This window comes from Macaca mulatta, chromosome 16 (genome assembly GCF_049350105.2).
Source record: "Macaca mulatta isolate MMU2019108-1 chromosome 16, T2T-MMU8v2.0, whole genome shotgun sequence".
Lineage (NCBI taxonomy): Eukaryota > Metazoa > Chordata > Mammalia > Primates > Cercopithecidae > Macaca > Macaca mulatta.
In genome coordinates this window covers 35,807,966-35,826,285 of record NC_133421.1, presented here as the reverse complement: position 1 = coordinate 35,826,285, position 18,320 = coordinate 35,807,966, and the positions used below count along the sequence as shown (strand labels likewise).

The 18,320-nt window shown below is 42.6% G+C and overlaps 1 pseudogene across 2 annotated transcripts in view; it reads left to right on the top strand.

Moving 5' to 3' along the window:
* The first annotated feature begins 1,436 nt into the window (after nt 1-1,436).
* LOC106996333 (translation machinery-associated protein 16 pseudogene) overlaps nt 1,437-18,320 on the top strand; it is a 38,730-nt pseudogene continuing 21,846 nt past the window's right edge. The window contains exons 1-3 of one of the 2 annotated variants that reach the window (XR_013406190.1): nt 1,469-1,778; nt 9,179-10,146; nt 10,557-10,995. The product of XR_013406190.1 is annotated as a translation machinery-associated protein 16 pseudogene, transcript variant X2 (transcript). Of the gene's footprint in view, nt 1,779-9,178; nt 10,147-10,556; nt 10,996-18,320 lie in introns of both variants that reach the window. The other variant, XR_013406189.1, reaches the window with a different exon arrangement.

Sequence of the window (18,320 nt, the reverse complement as noted above, 5' to 3'; positions counted from 1 at the left end):
TACCTTTTCCTCGCAGGAGGCCCACCCCACGTGAGGCGAGGAGAGGCATGGGCAGGCAGAGCCCAAGAACACAGTTGACTTTGGGGTCCAAGGGACTCAAAAGCACTCCCTGATGGGACCTGGGGCAGGATTTCACCTACCTCTGCTTCGGTGACTCCAGTGGTTTCTATCACTTGGGGCCACTTAGGAAAACAAACTGCATGAGGTAAATCAGAGGGATTTAATGCCGGGGTTGAGGCTGGACAAGTAGGAGCATAAGTTTTGTGATGCAGAGGAAGTAGCTGTGCCCAGGAGGAGGAGCAAGGGCTGAGAGGTTGTGGGGATGTGGAGCTCAGGGGAGGGGGCCCAACTGGGATCTCAGAGCTCTGAGGAAGTACTGGTGGCCGCTGAGCCACGAGGAGGGCCCAGATGCGGTCTCAGAGCTGGGAGAAGGGACCTGGCAGGGTGCACAGCCGGCTGGGGCGGTTTTTTCTTAGTCCAGAGGAGGCGGCCAGATGGGGTCTCTGAGCTCAGAGGTGGGGGCTGGGCAGCGCTGTCTGGAGCCCGGTTTTGAAAGTGACAGGAAACCACGCTGGATACAAGGTAGTCACTATGCCATGCCAGCTGACCTGTAAGATAACCAGAAGTTACTGTGCCCACCTTTCTCCTTTGCACCTTGCCCACAGGCTGCCCCTCTGGGTGACAGTGTGACTGTCCTGCTGGTGGCTCCTCCCCGCGAGCAACAGGAGGGTCATCCTGAGGTTACAGGGACAGCCCTTCCCTGCGGGGCTGATAGCTGTCCAAGGCTGTGCCCTCCTGCTGCTGTGGACCTGGCCCAGATGTGCCAGGCCTGTGCTGGTCGAGACTTCACCACCACCCTGAGCTGTTATCTGTACATCAGGTGTCAGCTTGGCACAGAGAGGTTAAGCTCACACAGGGTCACACAGCAAGTTGGGGGACTGGGGTTCACTCCCCAGTCCTGCCTCTCTGCCGCTCACAGGCTGGTGGGAAGAGACAATCACCGTTCCCCGCGGGAGCCCAGCAGTAAAGCGCCAGGACCGAGGACCAAGGTGGGGCCCTGGGAACACCCCCCCTCCCAGCAAGGACAGCGGGCCTCAGTGGTGTGGGATTTGCTCCCTGCAGCAGCACCCCTGTAGAATCCTGGGGTGCACTGTGCTTTCCTTGAGGGGAGGAGTGTTGAGGATTGCCTGGCTGCCTGGAGAAGAGGGTGAGAGGGTCAGTGAGAAAGGCAGGGTCTCCAGTGGATGTTGTTCCTCAGGCACCGGGAGGCTTTGTAGTTTTTTGAGAAGAGGAAGAACCGTGTGAGGCAAGTGGGCTTACCTGTGGGGTGTCTGGGTGATTACTGCTCATAGTCAACTCTGAAGAAATGGTCAGAGATGAAGAAATAGGGTGTTTGGACAGCTGCCTGAACCCTGATGCAAAGAGTAGGCTGCAAATGTGACTCTGAAAAGGGAAGTGCCTGTGGGACAGAGGGGAGGTGGGTAGGCATGGCTAGCAACAGCCTTTGGAGCTGGGACACCTGGACCCTCAGTCCAGCAGTTCCCAGGGAGAGAAAGGCTGGGGTGGATGGCGCTTACTAACTGCCTCCTTTGATCCCACCCCATGGGACAAACAGAGGCTGTGGGCCGAGTCCAGCACAGCCCTTCAGAAAGCACCCACTCTGCCAGTCCAACCAAGGCAAATGCCCTGACCCCTGACACCCACGACTGGTGCTGGCTACTCTGGACACAGTGCAGTGGGAGAAGGAGAAGGAAAAGGAGGTCCCCATCAGTTCATTGGTAAGCAACTGACCTTGGGGTAAGAAGGGGTGCTCAGAGACTGGGATGGGCAAAGGCCATGTTTACCACTGTCCTAAAGACTGGGGCAGCCTGTGGTATGCGGGTGGGGTGAGCTGACTACCTGCCTCTATCATAGGGCCTGTTGGAGAGAGTCCTTTGCTGAGGAGCAGAGGAAGGAGGCCATGGCAGTCACCCAGGCAAGGGAAGCTGGATCAAGTGGGTAGAGCAGTAGGGCAGCCAGGGGAGTAGCATGAGGAGGTAAATCTAGGTGCCTGATATGAGGGCCAGGCAGAGTAGCAGTGGACCAGGATGTCAGGCCCTGAGATGGACACTTACCCTCCAAGGCTATAAGTTGGGCTTTACAGCTTCCAGGGGAGTGGGAATTGCAGAGAGGGGGTCTTCTACCCTGGGCCCTCACCCGTAGCCAGGCCCTATGGAAGAAGTGGGCATCCCCTCTGCAGCCCAGGAGTTCACACTCCCCAGGGAGCCAGCAGAGTCTGGCTATAGAGAGGAGCTCTGCAAGTCAGGGATGATAGGCTTTCTGGGCTGACCCTGTGTTCCCTCCCTCCTTCTGTGTCCTCTGTGCAGGCCACTGCCCAGGAAGCCAGCACCCTCCTGGATGCAGGACATCCTGGGCAGGGTAGTGGGCTACTGACAGTTGGCCATCTTGGCTGGTGGCTACAGTGCCTGTCACCTGCATCTGCTGGCTGCCTACCCCAACCATCAAAAATGTCCTGCTTCCTGGAATTAAAAGAAAATAATTACTGAGATGATAAAGATACCTCATGACCAAGCCTCCTGGGTATAATACTCCCAGTTATAAGCTTTGCAGATATATGTATATACATATATATATATAATATTTTGCTTAAAGTAGTTATGTTTACCATTTATTGTAATGAAGCTCAATGAGCTGATACTAACCTACAATATGGAACAATTTCTTTGCATTATACCCTATGGTTTAATAGTTACTTGGTTTTGCCCTTACCTCACATTGCCTATCTTCTTGGTAACCACAGGTCTCAGGTGTGCCCTGGTACTTAATTTTTTTCTCTTTTATCCATTTGGTGTTATATGTGTATATATATGTGTATATATATTACATATAAATAATATACATGATTTTAAAATGACAAATAGTTTTCTAACTAGGAGAAAGTTGCATTTTCTTTAGCAAAATCCACATCTTTGTGTTTTATAAACTTCACTAAAAACACATTTTACACTCCTGCTATTATAATTTTCAGTAATGAAAATTCCCAGTGTAAAAAACTGAGATTTTAATTTAACATTGACTTTAAGATTTTAAACTATTGAAGATAATTTTAAGATTAAATTTACCAGATTAACCTTACCAAAGATTACTAAAGTCATGTGAATTAAAAAGCATCTGAGCTAGTTTCTATCAGTCTGATTGGCCCTTTTCTTTAGGTCAATTTATTTACACTCTTTGATGCAGTTTAATAGTGAAATACCACTTCATGATGACACATATAACAGACAAGCAGACAAAAGAAGACAAAAAGATTTTTTATTGGCTTGTTTTCAAATATTTTCTCATTGACTTTAGACTATTAATTAAAAAGCTACAACAAATGCTAAAGGGGAGAGTTACCGTCCAAGGTCTTCTTAAAAGAGGGAAGATGAAGCAGCAGGATACAGCTTCTGAGATAACAATTTGAATGATTTCAAAAAAAAATAGATTATAGAATTTAAATTAAAAACTTCTTGTATTAACAATATTTTTAATGAAATTGTGTTTTATCCAATTATTCAGTTTTGTATGAGTGTTTTTGTAATATCAAAGTTCAATTTCTAGAAAAACTTTATTGTATATTTTCTTAGTTATAGCCAACTAATCACACAACATTTTAAAAAATTCTTTTTTTCTTGCTTTTACTAATCTTGATATAATTTAGGTCATTCAGAAAATGCTTGGATTGTCTGGCTTGTCATAAATATTTATCTTCCTTGCAAAACCAAGTCATTTTATTTTAGGGAAAAATTTATCATACGAGACTCTCACATAAATTTACTTTTGTTTATGCTTTCTTACGAAAAAAATCCTCATTTTTTAAACTATTTTTTAACATTGACCTTGTTTCCTGGTTCCTTTTTTACCTTGTTTTATACAAAACATTTAAATAAGTTTTGAATTGGACCAAAATTTATTATTAAAAACACATTAGTAATAAGAATGTTACTTTACGTTAGTAAAACAAGAGTGTTTTACTGATACATATACATTTAAGTTAGAAAATACCTAGAAATTTCAGACATTTAATAAAACATTTAATTTAACTTTAGGTCCTAAATTAAGACAAATTTGTTTCTAAATATTTATTCCATTACATTTACCTAGTGTATTAGTCCGTTTTCACACTGCTGATAAAGACACACCCAAGGCTAGGCAATTTACAAAAGAAAGAGGGTTATTGGACTCATAATTCCACATGGCTTGGGAGGCTTCACAATCATGACAGAAGGCAAGAGCAGCAAGTCACATCTTACATTGATGGCAACAGGCAAAAAGGGCTTGTGTAAGAAAACTGTCCCTTATAATAATCATCAGATCTCATGAGACTTACTCACTATCACGAGAACAGCAGGGGAGAGACCTGCCCACATGATTCAATCATCTTTCACTGGGTCCCTCCCACAACACGTGGAAACTCAGGGTAAGATTTGGGTAGGGAGACAACCAAACCATATCACCTAGTTATTTTAATAGTCTACCTAGATTATTTATAAAACCTGTGATAGTCAACATTTAAAGTTATTTTTCTCTCAACCATTTTTATAGCCTATGAATTTCAGGTAATTACCTAAGTAAGAACCTTAAGATTAAATATAGGTCAGGTGTGGTGGCTCACACCTGTAATCCCAGCACTTTGGGAGGCTGAGGCAGATGAATCACTTGAGGCATGAGTTTGAGACCAGTCTGGCCAACATGGTGAAACCCTGTCTCTACTAAACATACAGAAATTAGCCAGGTGTGGTGGCACACACCTGTAATTTCAGCTACTTGCGAGACTGAAGAATGAGAATCACTTTAACCTGTTAGGCAGAGGTTGCAGTGAGTTGAATTCATGCTACTGCACTCCAGCCTGGACAACAGAGTGAGACTCCGTCTAAAAAAAAAAAAAGATTAATTATATGTTTACTTTACAAATTATTCAAGATTTAACTTGAATCTTTCAGTAATCTTTCAGTTTTCTGAAACTGATATCCTTCAGTTTTCAGTAATAATGATATTAATATCTTATTTATTTAAAAATTATACAAGCAAAGATCATTCTAGTTTTGGCTGGGTTTGCAGTTTTATGCCATGCCAAATTTTGATGATGTATATAGTATTTGGCAGGGATAAGTATGAAATGGTTTAATCAATAAATACAAACAAAAATGTATGCTGCCAATTCTTGACATTTCTAATCTTGATTTGCCAATAATTTTAAAGCTAGTTTATTTATTAAAGGTTGTGCATAAGTCTTGTGAACTTGAAAAGCATTTGGGCTTATTATTAAATTCATGAGTACTCTTTAAGTTTAAACCAAATTTGGTACTTTGTGGCCAGAAATACATAAACAAGTGCACATACACATAAACACACACATACACACTCATACAAACAGAGATTTGTAGCCTATAGTTTTTACTTCAGAACTCTAAAATGAGATATTAATACAAACACTTTGGTTAGCAAAAACAATAACACAAAAAGTTGGATGAAAACAGTAGATTTTATCTCAATAGTTTCCTTTCATAGTAAAGTCTAGTTTACTTCAGACTATTAGCAATCTAAAGCAAAGTCTTAAAGCAGACTATTAATATTCTAAAGTCAGTTTTAAGCAGACTTAAAGCAGGCAGAACAAAAAGCAGAGAAATAGAGAACTTAATAGTTGCAGGTCGACCTTTGAGCTCTGAATTTGTATGTAATTTGCCTGTCAGTTTAAAATGTGCATAAGATCATACCTAATGTGTAGTAAAGGCACCATAAATCCAAACGGAGTGCCCAAGAGAGGTTGTTCTGTGGCCTAGGATTTAGTGGAGTTGATCAAAATGTACTGATTGTGGATGGGACTCCACAGTATCACCACTAAGTGATTTCTGGCCTCTTATGTGCCTTAACTTCTCTCTCTGAAGGTCTATCACCTGCAAAAGAGCTCACAATGTGGAGTGACCAACTCCTATATGTGTTTCCTGGATGAAGCTTTTTAAAACTAAATTGTTGGGAGTTCCCTGTAGAGCCATGGCAACATTGCAGAGTATCAACACCCTAGACATTCCCACTCAGCCCTTCGTCACCCAAAGGTACCTTTCAGCCAGGATAATAAAAATGCCTTTTCTCTTTGGACCTCAGGAAACTCCAGTCTCTCATTTATTTATAAAAATTACACTTCAGTTTCTCACCCAAATGGACAGACAAGCCAATAAAGATTAATTAGAACAGAAAGGCAATGGAGAAGACTCTTTAGAATTCACCTCTGAACTAGAATTAGGATCCTAAACAATTTTGTTTGTTGTTGATCCTAAACAAACAATTTCCAATTTCCATATATATGTATATATATGGAGTTTTGCTTGCTTCTGACAGTGAAGGCAAGTTTTACTGCTTCCATCCTGATAAAATGCAGGTAACTCCTTTCTGGAGTTTCAGCTCACTTCCAATAGAAAAGGTGAGTTTTAGTTTCTTCTTGCTTCTAAAATGGCAGAGAGCAGTCTGCAGCCAGTGCCCCTTTCCTAGGTAAGTACCTAAATTGGGTTTTATTTTATATATATATATATATATATATATATATATATATACCTAAGACCACTGGGTTTCATTTGTTATATATCTATATCTATCTATATCTATATTTATATCTATATTTATATCTATATCTATATCTATATATATGTGTTACCTGCCTTTTATCAGTATGGAAGCAGTAAAACTTGCCTTCACCGTCAGAAACAAGTGAAACTCCATAAAAGAAGTTGTACAGCAAAATAAACTTTAGACGTCAACCAAATTTGGGATATTAAGGATTCTCTGGGGGGAGGGGCAGGCCTCAGCACATTTTCTCATTGGTTTGAGCCATAAGGATAGATTAAGCTGGTATCAAGCACTGACAGGAGATTTGTCAAAGATCGGGGCAGCTCCACTGAGAATCTCTCTGTGGTTACTAGTTGTGAACCCAAAATATCTAAGAGAGGTCTCAGTCCATTTAAATAGTTTATTTTGCCAAGGTTAAAGACATGCCTGTAACACAGCCTCAGGGGGTCCTGATGATATGTGCCCAAGGTGGTTGGGGCACAGCTTGTTTTTATACATTTTTATACATTTTATACATTTATACATTTGTTTTATACATGAGGCACTATACGTAGTACATCAATCAATACATGAAAGATTTACATTGGTTTGATCTGAGCGGACAAGACAACTCTAAGTGAGGGCTTCCAAATCATAGGTAGATTTGAACATATTCTTTTTATTTTTCTTTTTATTTTTTTGATATGAGGTCTCACTGTGTCACCCAGGCTGGAGTGCAGTGGTGTGATCTCGGCTCACTGCAACCTCTGCCCACTGAGCTCAAGTGATCCTACCTCTTCAGTGTTCCAAGTAGCTAGGACTACAGATGCATGCCACCATGCCTGGCTAAGTTTTTTGTATTTTTTTCAGTGGAGGCTGAGTTTCACCATGTTGCTCAGACTGCTCTGCAACTCCTGAGCTCAAGTGATCCACCCTCCTTGGCCTCCTAAAGTGCTGGAATTATACAGGCGTGAGTAACCACACTTGGCTAGATTTAAACATACTACGAATGGTAGTTAGTTAGAAGAGTTATTAGCAGTAGAAAGGAATGTCAGAGTCAAGATAAAGGGTTCTGGAGACCAAGGTTTTATTGTGCAGAAGAAGCCTCCAGGTAGAAGGCTTCAGAGAAAATAGATTGTAAATGTTTCTTATGACACTTAATGTTTGTGTTAATGTTAATGCTGGAGGGATATAATGAGGCATGTCTGACCCCCTCCTCCACAATGCCTGAACTAGATTTTCTGATTAACTCTGAAATGTTTTCTTGGCCAAGAGGAGGAGTTCATTCAGATGGTTTTGGGAGGGTATCTTAGAATTTCATATTTGGTTTATATTTACCAAGTTTTTCACCGAAACTGAAAGTTGCCAATAGTTAGCATTGTTCCGTGTGATTGAGACTACTGAAGAAACAGTTTTACATCCAAGGTGTTTAGGTAAAAGATTATAGGAAGGCAAATTTGGGGGTGGGGGCAGGCTTGTTTAGAGGGTTACAGGATTGTTTTAAGTTAGAATAAAGCTGAAGGTTTGAGCAAGTTGTGGAAGGTTTGTAAAACATTTAATATTGTAAAGGAAATTCTGTGTGTTTGCATATTGGCTAAAGTTAAAAAAGTATCATTCAGATTTTTCATAAATTGAACATTAAAATAAAAGCACAACATGCTTTTCTTGGAGCATTGATCTGCTCTTTAACAGAAAATTGTAAAGAGTTATAAGAAAGTTTAATGAGACTCTTAACATTAAAATTGGATAGATTTGTCTATAAACTTTTATTAAGAATTGAGTTTGACATTAATAGTACCATGATGCAAAGGTGAAATCTGGCTCTCTCTCTAGAACAAGATTTTCATGTGATACTAAATAATGATGAAAAGCTTCTTTTTGCCTTTTGAATAAGGTATGAGAAAAATAATAAAAAGAAAGAATTGTTTAGAAAGCTAAGTTTTCCCTCTATTAATGAGTATAGGTTTTTGCCTTTAAAAAGTTTTGAGTTATCATTTTGGCCGAATGGATGACTTATGGTAACCTAGAATTCTATTTTATAATATAAAATGATTTAAACCTTTGATATTTGACAAATGTTCCATAATCATATTATAAATTGTGTCTTTTTATGACCTAATTGAACTTTTAGCTATTAGGTCTCCTAAAGTACAAAAATGACATATTTGATTTATATAATATAAAAATCATATAGTAAGCATGGTCAAATATGAAATGGTGTTAGAATTTCTTTGTGCTGTATTTGTAAAAATATATTATTGTTATATATTCCAAAGTTATGGGAAACTCTTATAATTGTAATATTTTAATGTACATTTTGCATAATTATAATTGTTATGTCAAATTCTTGTGTGGAACATAATATAAATTTATATTTAATTTTGGCTTCAATAGTGGCTGTCCTAAAACTTTTTGCCATCCACAGAAAATTGTGACTTGGTAATTATGCTTTTAGCTGACTCCTAACTCTTGCCATGGAACTTTGGCTGCCAGGGAGGGATTTCAGGGAACCAAAGGGACTTCGGGGAGGCTGGCTGCACTCCAGGTTGTGGGTAGTGATCTAGTTGTGGGGACTAGGGTTGTTTTCACTTTGCAGGGTGGTCTTCAGTCTTCTGGCAAAAATCTTTGAACGTGGCTTGGACTCCAGTCCAGGCCCTCTGGTTCTCTTAGGCGAGCACTGATTCTTCTTAGCTGCTATCAGAGTTCCACGGCGACCCTCACCAGTACTCCTGGACACCCTCTTCAGCCTTGCAATCACCCAAGACTCTGAGACATTCTCTCAACTTCATTTGCCCTTGTGGGTTGCCAGTCCAAGTTCAAAGATCATTGTTTCTGTCATAGTTCCTTCCATTCCCAGACCAGCAGGAGCATCTGGGAGGCCCAGGATGAAGGGAGGCAGTAAGCTCAACGGCCCGGCCATCTTTCACTGACATCCGCCTCAGGGGTATCAGGAGTGATTCCATTACCAAGAGACCCCTCATCAACTCAATAGACTGTATTCCCATTCCATTGGGACCGAATTCCTGCACACAGCCTCTTTTGGAAATGGAATCAGAAGAGCAGTTTCCAGAGCTCACCTCACATTCTTGAAACTCCTCCTCCTCCAGCGGGAAGCAACCACGGAGACGGCCCGAGGAGGCCCTACGGTCGAGACTTTTAGGGTCCCGAAGTGGTTGTGGCAGGCAGCTTTTTAGCGGACCAGGCTGACTCTGCCTGTCCCATTTTCCTCTGCTTAGGCAGGCTGACAGCCCTGACAGTTCAATCCCAAGGCTGCCTCGCAAATGCGCATGCGCCAGTCTCAGCGCCTCACAGTGAATGCAACCGTTGACTGGCGACAAGTATCTGTGGCTTGGCAGAGAAGGAGACCTCTGTGGACCTGCGTCCACATTAGACTCTAGCCTGTCTTCTTTGAAGGATCCACGTGATATTCCCACAATCCTAGGAGATGGCAGTGGAGAGTCAGCCTGAAGAAATTTCAAGCAGACCTTCAGAAATACAGCGCGATATCCCCAAGGGGCCAAAAGGACCTGCAGGATGTGTCAGGCCTGCTTAAATGGTATTGATGTGAGTATCCTTGAAAGTTGCCCCCTGTGATTTCTAGGAACAGCCCGCTTGTGTTTCCTAGGGCTGCTCTCTCCCCAGTGCGTCTTCGTGGTAGAGCAGCACCGCACAGTCTCAGAAGCTACCCTGCTGTGTGTTGATAAGGGAATGTTGCGAGTGATGTATGTTTCCGCGCGCGCGTGTGTGTGTGCGTAAGTGGTTGGTGTCTGCTGAAAGCAATGTGGCTCACACGCTGCAGCACTTTCGTTTTGGACTCACCCCACCTTCTGGTGCGCCTGTCTGAGTGGCTCTGCTTGGGCTGCCTTTCGTGTCCTTTGTTTTTCTGTGTTTCCTAAATGCGCGGTGAACTGGGGGGCTGACTGGACACGCCTGGGTCCAAATCACATTCCCCCGCAAAGAATCCACTCTTGCAGAAAGAAGAGGAGCACACCATACCTAAGGACAGACATCTCCCAAGACCAGGCTAGCTCTGCCTGAACCATTTTCCTCTGCTTATGCAGGCTGACAGCCCTGACTGTTCAGCTCCCAAGGCTACCTCGCGAATGCCCATGCGCCAGAATCCGAGCGCCTTGCGCAAGCGGTGAGGGAAGACTCCCGTCAGTGACTGTCACTGTTGCCGGGCGACAAGTATCTGTGGCTTGGCGGAGAAAGAGACCTCTGTGGGGTACGTCGGCGTTGGACTCTTGCCTGTCTTCTTTGAAGGATCCACGTGATAGTCCCACAATCCTAGGAGATGGCAGTGGTGAATCAGCCTGAAGAAATCTTAAGCGGAGCTTCAGAAATACAATGCGAAATCCCTAAGGATCCAAAAGGACCCGCAGGATGTGGCAGGCCTGCCTAGACCGTTTGAGGGTGAGTCTCCTTGAAAGTTGATCCCCCTTAATTTCTAGGTACAGCTCGCCTGTGTTTTCTGGGGCTGCTCTCACCTGTAGGGTTTCGGGGCAGAGCAGTACCGGGCAGTCTCAGAAGCTGCCGGGCTGTGTGTGTTGTTATGGGAGTGTTGCGAGTGATGCATGTTTCCGTGTGTGTGTGTCTAAGTGGTGTCTGCTGAAAGCAATGTGGCTCTCACACTGCTGCACTTTCCTTTTCATGTTGCCCCACCTTCTGGTGCGCCCGTCTCTGTGGCTCTGCTCGGGCTGAGTTGCTTCATGTACTTTGTTTTTCTGTGTTTCCTTAATCCGCGTTGGATTGGGGGACTGGCTGAGACACGCCGGGGTCCAAGTCACCTTCCCCTGCACAAAAGCCACTCTTGAAGAAAGAAGAGGAGCACACCACACCCAAGGGTAGACACCTCCCACGACTTCTTTGTCCTGGGACCGACCTAGGACCAGATCCTCGCAATCCTGTCTCAGAGCCGCTTGAATCCAACTCGAGTTCGGTTTTGAGCCGAACAGGTGCTTCACCACATGAAGTGGGCACTCCTCCATCGTCTTCGGATTTCATTCCGGGAGGGAGTGGTGAGCAGCCATAAGTTCCGATTGGGGAGAGTATATAATTTGATGAAGTGTGGATGGGGTCCGCACCTTTACCTGCAAAAATGTGCAGAGAGATGACACAGAAGGTGCTTCCAAATCTATCCTTGCAGTCTCTTCATTGCACAAGCTGTTTACACCATGGCCCTGTGCTCAGGTGGGAGGACTCCAATGTGCAGGCAACAGCTGGATCACACACTGGGGCCATTTGGCCGGCTCCCAATTTTGGCTTTCATTCATGGAACCACCTGAGAGTGGGATGGATTGATGCTGGGTGGTCTGTGGCCTCCACACTGGCCTCTATTCCTCACTTCCATGTTCCTCCTGGGCCTAGGGTTTCCTGGATCTGGCTCCAAGTCTTCCATAGTAAAAGTTTCCCAGTTGCCAGAAAACCACACTCATGGAGATCCATTTCATGAGTGTTTCCTTCTAAACACTGTCACGTTTTAATGACTGGGCAGCTGTGATATTTTTGGAATAGTAAATTCCCACTATATCCACCATCAAAGAGCCTATTTTTCTCTGACTTCTATCAGAGGGCAGCATGATTCCTGTAGCATGAGAGTAGGCAGCATGAGAGCAGGCAGCCAGTCTGGCGTTTGCCTGGTAATCTAGGCTCTGCTTCATTTCATCTGCACGTCCTTTCTCATTGTGGAGGCGGTTTATCACTGGGCTGTTGCTGGGTGGACCTGACTCTTGCCATGCATATTTTGGCTGCCAGGGGTTTCAGGGAGAAAAAGGGACTTCGGTTAGGCTTGTCGCACTCCAGGTTGTGGGTAGTGGCCTAGTGGTAGGGGCTGGGGTTGTTTTCACTATGCAGGAGGCTCTTGGGTCTTCTAGCAAAAAACCTTTCAACGTGGCTTGGACTTTATCACAGGTCCTCTGGTTTTTTTAGGCGAGCATTTATTTTTCTTAGCTTCCATGTGGTGTCAACAGTGACCCTAACCAGCACTCCTGGACATGCTCATCAGGATTGTGATCACCCCAGAAGGCCTCTGAGACAATCCCTCAATTACATTTGCTCTAGTGTGTTGCCAGTTCTACTTCAAAGACCTCGTATCACATTGGACTTGTTTCCGTCATGTTTCTTTCCATTTCCAGACTGCTGTGCTGAGAAGCAGGAGCATCTGTGAGGCCCAGAATGAAGTGTGGCAGTGAGCTCAAGGACCCGGCCATCTTTCAATGACATGCACCTCCGGTATATCAGGGATGATTTCATCACCCCAAGACCCCTCAACATTTCACCAATTCCGTCACACAGCCTCTTTTGGCAATGGAATCAGAAGAACCATTCCCAGTGCCCACCTTAAATTCTAGAAACTTCTCCCCCTCCACTGGAGCCTAACCACGGAGACAGCCCGAGGAGGCCCTATGGTGGAGACTTATAGGGTCTCCCTGTGGTTATCTCAGACAGCCTTATTCCCGAGGCCAGGCTGGCTCTGCCTGTACTATTTTTCTCTGGTTAGGCAGACTGACAGCCCTGACGGTTCAGCTCCCAAGGCTGCCTTGCGAATGCGCATGCGCCAGTCTCTGGGCACCTTGAGCAAGCTGTGAGCGAAGGCTCGCGCCACAGTGAATTCCACTGTTGCCTGGCTGCAAGTGTCTGTGGCTTGGCAGAGAAGAAGACCTCTGTGGACGTGGGTACGCGTTGGAGTTTCACCTGTCTTCGTTGAAAGATCCACGTGATAGTCTCACAATCCCAGCAGATGGCAGTGGCGAGTCAGCCTGAGGAAACCTGAAGTGGAGCTTCAGAAATACACTGCAAAATCCCTAAGGTTCAAGAAGATCTGCAGGATGCGTCAGGCCTGCCTACTTGGTGTGGGGGTATCTCCTTGAAAGTTGCCTCACTGTGATTTCTAGGTACCGTCCTCCTGTGTTTTTCAGGACTGCACTCTTGCCAGATAGACTTCCTGGAGAAGCAGAACTGCGCAGCTTCAGAAGCTGCTGGGCTGTGTGTTTCTTTGGGAGTGCTGCGAGTTTTGGATGTCTGTCTGTGTGTGTGTGTGTGTGCGTGTGTGTGTGGCTGTGTGTATGTGTGTGTGTCTGCATGTGTGTATAAGTGTTGTTTGCTAAAAAATATTTGACTCATGCACTACTGCCCTTTTTTTCCCGAGTTGCGCCACCTTCCGGTGCACCTGTCTGTGTGGCTCTGCTTGGGCTATGGGGCTGCGTGTTTTTTGATTTTTCGTAGTTCCTGAATCTGCGGTGAATTGGGATCTGACTAAGACCAACAGGGATCCAAATCACCTTCCCATGCAAAACAACTAATCTTCAATAAAAAACAGGAGCATATCACACCCAAGAGCAGACACCTCCCAGTGCCTCATTGTGCTGCAGCCAACTCAGTGCTAGACCCTAGCAGTCCTGTCCATAGGGCTTCTTAAATCCACCTCGAATTCGATTTTTAGCCAAGCAGTTGCTTTACTTTGTGAGGCGGGCACTCTTCCATCATTTTGGGATTTCATTCTGGGACAAAGAGTGTGAGCAACAGTTAAGTTAGATACGGATGAGGGTACAATCTGTTGAGGTGTGGATGGGGCCCCACAACTTCAGCTGCAAAAAATTGCAGACAGGTGACACAGAAACTGCTGCCAACTCCATCCCCGCATTCCCTTCATTGCACAAGCTATCCATAATGTGGCCCGGTGCCCAAGTTGGAGGACTCCAACTTGAGGGGAACAAAAAAAAAAAGTTTAACTGAAAATAAAAAAGAGTTTAACTCTGTGAGATGAAACCATACATCACTGAATATAAAAAAAGGTTTAACTCTGTGAGACGAATCCATACATCACAAATTATTTTAACTGATAGATTGTTTCTGGTTTTTATCCTGGGATATTAGATTTTTCACTATAGTTCACTGTGGGCTCCCAAATGTACCTTCATAGAGTCTACAAAAAAGGTGTTTCCAACCTGTTGAATCAAAACAATGGCTTAACTCTGAGATGAATCCACACATCACAAACCATTTTTACAGATACATAGCTTTTAGTTGTTATCCTGAAGTGCTCATTTTTATACATTAGGCCTCACTGCTCACCAAAATGTCTTTTTGTATATTCTACAAAAAGAGTGTTCCCAACATACTGAATGAAAATAAAGGTTTAACTCTATGAGATGAATCCACACATGGCAAAGCATTTTCACTAATAAATTATTGCTAGTTTGCATCGCAGGATATTCAGTTTTTCAATATACTAGTCCATGGGCCCGGAAATGTCTTTCTGTAGATTCTTTAAAAAGAGTGTTACCAATGTGTTCAATAAAAAAAGAAATGGTTTAGCTCTGTGTGAGGGATCCACTAATCACAGAGCTTTTTCACAGATAGCTTATTTCTAGTTTTTATCACAGGACATTCAGATTTTTAATATAGTCCTCAGTGGGCTCCACAGTGTCACTTCATAGATTCTACAAAAAGAGTGTTTCTACCTTGCCCTTCGTAGATTTTCCATAAACAATGTTTTCAACCTGCTGAATCAAAACAGTGGTTTAAGTCTTTGAGCTGATTCTACTCATCTGAAAGCATTTTCACAGATAGCTTGTTTCTAGTTTATATTGAGAGATAATTGGTTTTTCACTACAGGCTTCAATAAGCTTCTAAATGTCCCTTTGTAGATTATTTAAAAAATTTCCAACCTTCTGAATCAAAACAATAATGTCTTACCTATGTAAGACAAATGCACATATCACAAAGCATTTTCACAGATATCTTGTTTCTACTTTTTATCATGGGATATTCCATTTTCCACTGTAGGCCTCACCAGGCTTCATAATGTTCCTTTGTAGATTCTACAAAATGAGTGTTTTCAACCTGCTGAGTCAAAACAAAGGTTTAAATCTGTGAGATGAATCCAGACATCACAAAGGATTTTCACAGATACCTTGTATGTAGTTTTTATTGCGGGAAATTTGATTTTTCCCAACAGGCCTCAGTGGACTCTAAATGATCCCCTCATAGATTCTACAAAAAGAGTGTTTCCAACCTTCTGAATCAAAACAAAGTTTATCTCTGTGAAATGAATCCATACATCGCAAAGCATTTTCACAGATTGCTAGTTTAATGGCAGGATATTTGGTTTTTCACAATATGCCTCAATGGGCTTCAAAATGTCCCTTCGTAGATTTTACAAAAAGAATGTTTTCTAACTGCTGAACCAAAACAAAGGTTTAGCTCTGTGAAATGAAATTGCACATCTAAAAGCATTTCTACAGATTGCTGTTTCTAGTTTTTATCATGGCATATTCGGATTTTCACTATAGGCCTCAAGGGGCTTTGATATATCCCTTCGTAGATTTTACTGAAAGAGTGTTTTCTAACTACTGAATTAAAAGAAAGGTTAAACGCTGTGAGATGAATCCACACATTGCAAAGAATTTCCACAGGTAGCATCTTTCTAACTTTTATCACAAAATATTCACTTTTTCACAATAGGCCTCAATGGGCTCTGAAGTGTCCCTTCATAGATACCACTAGAAGTGTGTTTCCAATCTGCTGAATCAAAACAAATGTTTAAATCTGTGAGGTAAATGCATGCATCAAAAAATATTTTTCAAATGTAACTAGTTTTTAGTTTTTGTCATGGGATATTCTGTTTCTCACTACAGGCCACAATGGGCTAAGAAATGTCTCTTTGTAGATACTACAAAAAAGTGTTACCACCCTGCTGAATCAAAACAAGGATTTAACTCTGTGAAATAAATGAACACATCACAAAGTATTTTTACATATAGCTTGTTTCTAATTTTTTTTTTACTTATACTTTAGGTTCTAGGGTACATGTGCATAACGTGCAGGTTTGTTACATATGTATACTTGTGCCATGTTGGTGTGCTGCACTCATCAACTCGTCAGCACCCATCAACTCGTCATTTACATCAGGTATAACTCCCAATGCAATCCCTCCACCCTCCCCCCTCCCCGTGATAGGCCCTGGTGTGTGATGTTCCCCTTCCCGAGTCCAAGGGATCTCATTGTTCAGTTCCCACCTATGAGTGAGAACATGCGGTGTTTGGTTTTCTGTTCTTGCGATAGTTTGCTGAGAATGATGGTTTCCAGCTGCATCCATGTCCCTACAAAGGACACAAACTCATCCTTTTTCATGGCTGCATAGTATTCCATGGTGTATATGTGCCACATTTTCTTAATCCAGTCTGTCACTGATGGACATTTGGGTTGATTCCAAGTCTTTGCTATTGTGAATAGTGCCACAATAAACATACGTGTGCATGTGTCTTTATAGCAGCATGATTTATAATCCTTTGGGTATACACCCAGTAATGGGATGGCTGGGTCATATGGTACTTCTAGTTCTAGATCCTTGAGGAATCGCCATACTGTTTTCCATAATGGTTGAACTAGTTTACAATCCCACCAACAGTGTAAAAGTGTTCCTATTTCTCCACATCCTCTCCAGCACCTGTTATTTCCTGACTTTTTAATGATTGCCATTCTAACTGGTGTGAGATGGTATCTCATTGTGGTTTTGATTTGCATTTCTCTGATGGCCAGTGATGATGAGCATTTTTTCATGTGTCTGTTGGCTGTATGCATGTCCTTTTTTGAGAAATGTCTGTTCATATCCTTTGCCCACTTTTTGATGGGGTTGTTTGTTTTTTTCTTGTAAATGTGTTTGAGTTCTTTGTAGGTTCTGGATATTAGCCCTTTGTCTGATGAGTAGATTGCAAAAATTTTCTTCCATTCTATAGGTTGCCTGTTCACTCTGATGGTAGTTTCTTTTCCTGTGCAGAAGCTCTTTAGTTTAATGAGATCCCATTTGTCAATTTTGGCCTTTGTTGCCATTGCTTTTGGTGTTTTAGACATGAAGTCCTTGCCCATGCCTATGTCCTGAATGGTATTACCTAGGTTTTCTTCTAGGGTTTTTATGGTATTAGGTCTAACATTTAAGTCTCTAATCCATCTTGAATTAATTCTTGTATAAGGAGTAAGGAAAGGATCCAGTTTCAGCTTTCTACTTATGGCTAGCCAATTATCCCAGCACCATTTATTAAATAGGGAATCCTTTCCCCCATTTCTTGTTTCTCTCAGGTTTATCAAAGATCAGATGGCTGTAGATGTGTGGTATTATTTCTGAGGACTCTGTTCTGTTCCATTGGTCTATATCTCTGTTTTGGTACCAGTACCATACTGTTTTGGTTACTGTAGCCTTGTAGTATAGTTTGAAGTCAGGTAGCGTGATGCCTCCAGCTTTGTTCTTTTGACTTAGGATTGTCTTGGAGATGCGGGGTCTTTTTTGGTTCCATATGAACTTTAAAGCAGTTTTTTTCCAATTCTGTGAAGAAACTCATTGGTAGCTTGATGGGGATGGCATTGAATCTATAAATAACCTTGGGCAGTATGGCCATTTTCACGATATTGATTCTTCCTATCCATGAGTATGGTATGTTCTTCCATTTGTTTGTGTCCTCTTTTATTTTACTGAGCAGTGGTTTGTAGTTCTCCTTGAAGAGGTCCTTTACATCCCTTGTAAGTTGGATTCCTAGGTATTTTATTCTCTTTGAAGCAGTTGTGAATGGAAGTTCATTCATGATTTGGCTGTTTGTCTGTTACTGGTGTATAAGAATGCTTGTGATTTTTGCACATTAATTTTGTATCCTGAGACTTTGCTGAAGTTGCTTATCAGCTTAAGGAGATTTTGGGCTGAGACAATGGGGTTTTCTAAATATACAATCATGTCATCTGCAAAC